This window comes from Schistocerca gregaria, chromosome 4 (genome assembly GCF_023897955.1).
Source record: "Schistocerca gregaria isolate iqSchGreg1 chromosome 4, iqSchGreg1.2, whole genome shotgun sequence".
NCBI lineage: Eukaryota > Metazoa > Arthropoda > Insecta > Orthoptera > Acrididae > Schistocerca > Schistocerca gregaria.
This window is the reverse complement of record NC_064923.1, coordinates 127289225-127296364: the sequence shown is the minus strand read 5'-3', so window position 1 is coordinate 127296364 and position 7140 is coordinate 127289225. Positions and strand designations below refer to the sequence as shown.

The following is a 7140-nucleotide window of genomic DNA, read 5'->3' as shown; positions in this document are numbered from 1 at the left end:
ACCTTTGGAATGTTTTGGAACGCCGACTTTGTGCCAGGCCTCAACGACCGATATCGATGCCTCCCCTCATTGCAGCACTCCGTGAAAAATGGACTGCCATTCCTCAAGAAACCTTTCAGCACCTGATTTAACGTATGCCTGCGAGAGAGGAAGCTGTCATCATGGTTAAGAGCGGGCCAACACCATACTGAATTCCCGCATTACCGATGGAGAGCGCCACGAACTTTTAAGTTATTTTCATCCATGTTTCCGGATATTTTGATCACATAGTGTACATGAAGAAAGGGCCACACGAAATAGAAAGTGGACTGGAAACTGTTAAAAACCTGTACTAACTTGTTCGCCAAAAAGGTAGAGATGTAACGTATACACTGAGATGACAGTATGAGAGGCGTTCAGTAAGTAATGCAATACATTTTTTCCTCGGCCGATTTCCGTCGATAAACAGCAGAATTCGTTGTGGGATGTCATGGAATATTCCCCTTCTGTCCCTATAGTTTTATTAAGTTCCGACAGATAGCGACGCTAAGCGTAGCCTTCAAAATGGCGTCGATAACGGCTGTGCGTTCCAAGCAAAGGCCTATCATTCAGTTTCTTTTTGCAGAAAACCAGAGCATCGCAGATATTCATAGGCGCTTGCAGCATGTCTACGGAGGCCTGGCGGTGAACGAAATCACGGCGAGTCGTTGGGCGAGGCGTCTGACATCATCGCAAACATTTCCGATCTCCAGCGTGTCGGCCGGCCGCACACAGCTGTGCTGCCCTCAGAAAATTGTAGAAACGACTTCAGCGTGTTTGTCACGACAAAGATCCAGACGAACTTCTCCATGACAGCGCAAGGCCTCACACTAGTCTGGGCGTCTGAGAGAGGCACACGAAACCTCAGTGGACTACTCTTCCTCATCCACCCTACAACCCGGACCTCGCAGCTTCCGACTTCCATCTATTTGGCCCAATGAAGGATGCACTGCGCAAGAAACAGTACGTGGATAATTGGGAGGTCATTAGGATAGCAAGACGTTGACTTAGACGCCGACCAGTAGAGTGATACCAATCGCGCATACAGGCTCTTCCATTAACGTAGCGTAAGCCTGTCGCATTGTACGGAGATTATGTTGAAGAGTGTGATTTTATAGCCAAAGGATGAGGAAGAGTATGGTGTATTGGAATCATGAATAAAACACATCTCCTAAAAAGAAAAAGAAAGGCACTTATTGAACACCCCTCATAATACGAGTAATACAGCCAAACGATAAAAAATGTCATTGCGAATATGATAACCAATTAGCCTACCAGCCAATGGTTTTACAGTTAACACTCAAAAATTTAAAATATGAGTTTTACTATTTTATGATGTGTCTTTCATATGAAGCGCTAATTTAATCAACATGACTGGGATAGTGAGGCAATAGATCAACATCCTTCCAGAATGAATGGCCTGTGAGAATGTCTTTGAAGCCTGCAGAGAAGAACATTTTTGGCTATAGTCTTGTTCCTCCGAAAAGAATTCCATTACTCTCTCGTCGTATTAAGCTGGACCTAATGAAATCCTTACGCAAATACAGAGAGTGTTTCAAGCAACTGTGCGGGATGTTAACTCGTCTAAAATGTAAAGCTGTCATCAACACGAAAGTTGGTTTGAACGTAACAGTGTATGCCGTTGCCTACGTGCCATATTTGGATCGACCTACCCACCCAGTTGCAAGAGGACCTGCTTCTTAACGTTAGTCCCGAAACAGGTGTAACTCATACTTTTCACTGTAATGAAAATTACCTGAGGGGAAAGATGTGTTGAATTTCACGCAAAATTGGTTGACGACGTGTTTGTTGGTGCGAAATGTTTTCGATTACAAGGTCAGTCATAAATGACTTTCTATGTGATATAAAACAATCGGGGATGGATATGGATTGATTACTTTTTCTTAAAATAAAATACCCTCTCCTATCTCCATATAGGTGAACATCTACCATACCACTTCTTCTCTTATATACACTCAACTCTTATCATCTCTCTCTCTCTCTCTCTCTCTCTCTCTCTCTCCATATATATGTGTGTGTGTGTGTGCCTAGAATAGTTGTTCCTAACCTGGCGACAATTATTGTCTGAGCGGTAAAATGAAATTTTCTGAGAGGTAAACTCTAAACGATTCATTGTCCTTTCAGTTACGAAACTAAATTATTTTCAAAAGATCGTTACTATTATCGCAATTTTGTAATACTCTAGTAATAATTATAGAAGTTATCAATAAAGACTTTTTAACAATTCGTAGCACTAATGCTATGGAGGTTACATATATTGTGCTTTGTCCCGACGTCGCTAATTATAAAAGGGTGACGTATAGGCAAACAGTACTAAATATCTCAAGAAAACGTCTTCTCCAAGCTGTAGACAGTACGTGCAGTAGTCCAGAAATTGCTTCATTACTCTCTTCGAAACAGATAAATGAAGTAATTGACAGCACGACACAGCAGTAACTACATAAAGACTACTATAGTGCTGTATGCAGTATTGTTATTGGTATTATTATTACGATTACTATTAGTTGCTGTGGTCAGATACACAGGTTTAATAGCCTGTAGTCTTCCAATTTCTGACAGTTCAGAAGTAAGGAGTGGAGCAATCAAGTGATTTACGAACAATAAATATAGTATATATGAAGATAGTAACAGTTCTCGAAAGAACAGATACCATTGATGACCGTGCAGCTTCTCTATAATAAATGATAGTTGATTGAAACCCTCAGCTGCCGACAGGTGTTGTTGATATATAGCTCGAAGGGGACAGCTGAAAATGTGTGCCCCGACCGGAACTCGAACCCGGGATCTCCTGCTTACACGGCAGACGCTCTGTCCATGTGAGCCACCGAGGCCCACCCATTACTCGGGAATAGTCACCTTAGTGGGCCTGAGTGTTTACCTCCACTGTGGATAGTTCGTTTTCTTTCCTGAGAAGGTGGTTGCATAGCACTTGCGATGCACCACGAATTGGCTCAAATGGCTATAAGCACTATGGAACTTAAGGGCGGTAGGACATCAAACGGGCCGACTTGGAACAGGAGAGACACCACTGAACATTTTAATGTCCAGTGTCTATACTTTTACAAATAAATTTATGAAACTTTTTCACCATGACCAAGAAGGATTCAGAATTTACAGTCATAGCAGTGGAAGTTCGAAAACATAAATAAGTAATTTTTATAACATGTGAAATTTCATCATTTTTTTTCACTTACTAATGGCAGCATTTGTTGCTCTAGGTACACTTTCCTTCATAAATAAGAGAGATGCTTCGATGAATTTTGCATAGCATACAAACCATACTTAAAGGTGTATCAAACTTTGGAATTTTCCAAATCTATTAAAAACTGTGGTAAAAATTGAGGTAATTAACTATAAAATTTGTGTTTTTTCTAAACATGAAGTTTAAAATATAACAGCTGATTCGCTTTTTCATAAATTAAACAAATTCTAGAGTTTCATACACCTGTCAGTATGGTATGTATGCTGTGCAAAATTCATCGAAGAATGTCTCCAATTTAGGAAGAAAAGTGTACCTATAGCAACAAATGCAGCCATTAGTAAGTGACAAAGCGATGAAATTTAACGCGTAAAAAAAAATCACTTCGTTATGTTTTCGAACTTCCACTGCAATGAGTGTGACTCCTGAATCCTTCCTGGTGACGCTGACAAAGTTTTATGAATTTATTTTTAAAAATATAGACACTGGAAATTAAAATATCCAGTGATGCCTATCCTGCTCCAAGTCGGCCCGTTTGACGTCCTACCCCCCTTAACGTCTGAGGTCATCAGTCACCAGACTTTTAAAACTATTTAAACCTAACTAACTTAAGGACATCACACACATCCATACTCGAGGCAGGATTCGAACGTGCGCCATAGCAGCAGCGCCTAGAACCGCTCTGCCACAGCGGCCGGCACACCACGAATTCCTTCAGCATTCGTTCTCTCTCCCCCCCCCCCCCCCGTCTCTCTCTCTCTCTCTCTCTCACTCTCACACACACATACACACACACACACACACACACACACACACACAGTATCATTAATCTTAATGCAATTTTGTCATATGATGACATGATGGAGACCGTGGCTGTTGTTTGAGGACAAATGTTGATGGTGTTAGGGCAGCAACCAGCCACAAATTTACTTTCAGTTCCTTTATTCAAAGGAAACCGTTACCGGTTTCGAATCGTTGTGATTCATCCTCAGACGGTTTACACTCTTTCTTTATGACATGTGATGTCTTTTTACAGATTAATTGTCGTGAAACGTCGTTTTCGAGTGTATATTTTCATAACATTCGTCCAACAGATCTAAATGTATTCACACTGCATCCTCGTTGTTGCACACGTAAATAGTTCTCACTGTAAACTTTAGATTTGTCGCGGAGATCATTTCAACCACGCACCACATGTTTTGATACATACAAAGATCTCTTTATGAAAACAAACACTCGAAACCGACGTTTCACGACAATTAATCTGTAAAAACACACCACATGGCATAAAGAAAGCGTGTAAACCGACGGAGGATGAATCACAACAATTCGAAACCGGTAACGGTTTCCTTTGAATAAAGGAACTGAAAGTAAATTTGTGGCTGGTTGCTGTCCTAACTCCATCATCATTAATCTTTCATCATTTTAAAAATAAAAATATTCTAAGAAAAGTCTTTCATTCTGCAGTTTAGATAGGTGCTTAAGTAGGTGATAATGTCGGGAGGGGGAGGGTGGTGGGGGCATTAGCTAATGTCTAATGGCATTCAGAGGTAATGGTCTAAGAAAGTTGGGAACCTCTAGCCCAGAGTAGTCATTTACAAGACTAAGGGAAGGTGGCAGACAGATAAAATTATTTCATTACAGCGCGTTTTCGGCACTTGTCTCGTAGCGTCTCCACCAGCTTTTCACAGCGCTCAGCAGATTCGCTTCGCCAGGAACCGCACCCTGCGGGCAGGGAGAGGTGCGGCTAGCCTCTGTGGTGACGCGACTTCTCGGGGGGTTCGCTTTCGCCGTCCTTTGTGCGCAGCGGGTCTTTGGCCGGCTGAGCCCCGCGACTGGTTTGTCGCTGTTTACCGCCGAGATGTGCCGTGAAGTGACAATGGCAGGGGCGGTGCCTGTGTTATTATTAGTGGCGGGGAAGGCCGCATTCTTGCACCTCGCCGTGGAAACGGATTCCACGGCTGACTTCCCACAGCGGCGCCTCTGAAGCCGTAACGAGTGGCGGAGGGTGCGTGCTCCCCGCTGCGTGGGCGTGTGGGAGCCGGCACGCACACACAGCGGCGGCGCCAGGTACCCGCGCAGCGGGGGTGCGCCAGGCAGGCTCACAACTGGGTTCTCTCCGCGGCCGCGCGCACCCTGCCGGGAACTCAGGCGCGCACTTTGCCGCAATCGCGGTGGTCCTGCGGCAGGCATCGATCGTCAGTGACGTGTATACGAGGGCCATTCTCCAGACGTCTTTATTGGACTTAAAATTTGTCTCGATCGCACGTTTAGAAAATGATGACCGGTTTCGATTGCTCAAGCTTCGGTCCACATATCTCCCCAGACAGTTCAATATTTGACTGTACAAAACCCTGATCCAACCCGTTGTTACATGGCTGTGAGACATGGAATATCCAGAAACAGGACTTCCGTAAGCTCCTTGTTTTTGAGAGAAAAGTGTTTCGGAAGATGTTCCGTCCGGTTCTGGATGCAGATACAGGTGAATGGAGGATCGGATATAACCAAGAGCTGGAGGAACTATACCAGCAGCCCAACATAGCTGTCAAAGGCAAACGAATGCAGTGGGCCAGCCATGTGGCCCGGATGGAGGATCACAGGTGGCTTCGGAAGCTCCTGGATTTCACACTTACAAGAAAGATACCGCCAGGGAGACCCAAGAAGCTTGGAGGGAAGGCCTCCATGAAGATTTAAACCAAGTGTCAATAGATGTGAACGGATGGCGGATAGCAGCAATGGACAGAATACAGGGGAGGAGGAAACTTGTAAGTGCGTCCGGTCCACTGGGCCTGATCACGTAGTAGTAGTAGTAGTTGTAGTAGTAGACAGACAACCTAATGTTCGTAAAAAAATTCTGCCTACTTACAATATGCACTGTATAAAAAGAGAAAAAGGCAACAGAGAACATAATATTAAAATTCGGTTACAGTGAGTAACACGACCCGTGTAGTACAAACACGTTCTGTGTCATTAAAACTACCGTATGTTTCGCAGGGTATTTCAAGACCACACTGAAAAAATTACAAGGATACAATCCATGATGTAAATACCTCCAAGAGTCCCTACCGTGAATCAGGAATATACAAACTCAAATGTGATACATGCCCAAAATTCTACATCGGACAGACAGGCAGAAGTTTTGAAATTAGATACAAAGAACATATTGATGCTTTAAGACTTGGTAACTTGAACAAATCAGAATTTGCAGCCCATATTGCTGAAGAAAACCATTCCGTGGGAAACATTGAGGACAACTTAAAAATTTTGCATCTAGCAGAAAAAGGAGCCACTATGAACATATTAGAAGAATTAGAAATACACACACACACAAACAGCATCCCAGACTATATCCTTAACGAACAAACAGAGTTAACTAACACCCCTTTCCTGTCCAAAAATTACTTTCCAGCTTCCAAATCATATAATATTAGTACACCTATCTGCAGATCAATTAGCAAATTTATATGTTACTATAATTCTCAAGATGCTGAATGTAATTAAATAATATACTATTTTACCTATACAGCTCTAAATATATATATATATATATATATATATATATATATAACTTTATAATTAATTTAGCAATATCAACTCAATAAATTCAGTCTCTCTGTACTAATGTAAAAGGCATTACAGTTGTGTAAATGAATATATGATCCTTTCCAGACATATGACATCATCGTCAAATGTTACGATATATATCAGCATCTGTGATACTCATATGTTTGTAAGCTCTTTGTATGTATCAAAACATGTGGTGCGTGGTAGAAATGATCTCAGCGACAAATCTAAAGCGTTCAGTGAGAATTATTTAAGTGTGCAACAGCGAGGATGCAGTGGGAATGAATTTACATCTGTTGGACGAATGTTATGAAGACAAACACTCGAAACCGACGATT

The 7140-nt window shown here is 42.3% G+C and overlaps 1 non-coding gene across 1 annotated transcript; it reads right to left on the bottom strand.

The window, feature by feature from the left end:
* Positions 1 to 2796: 2796 nt before the first annotated feature.
* On the bottom strand, positions 2797 to 2870 carry Trnat-ugu (transfer RNA threonine (anticodon UGU)). The gene has a single exon. It is a non-coding gene; the product is annotated as a tRNA-Thr (tRNA).
* Between the last annotated feature and the right edge of the window lie 4270 nt (positions 2871 to 7140).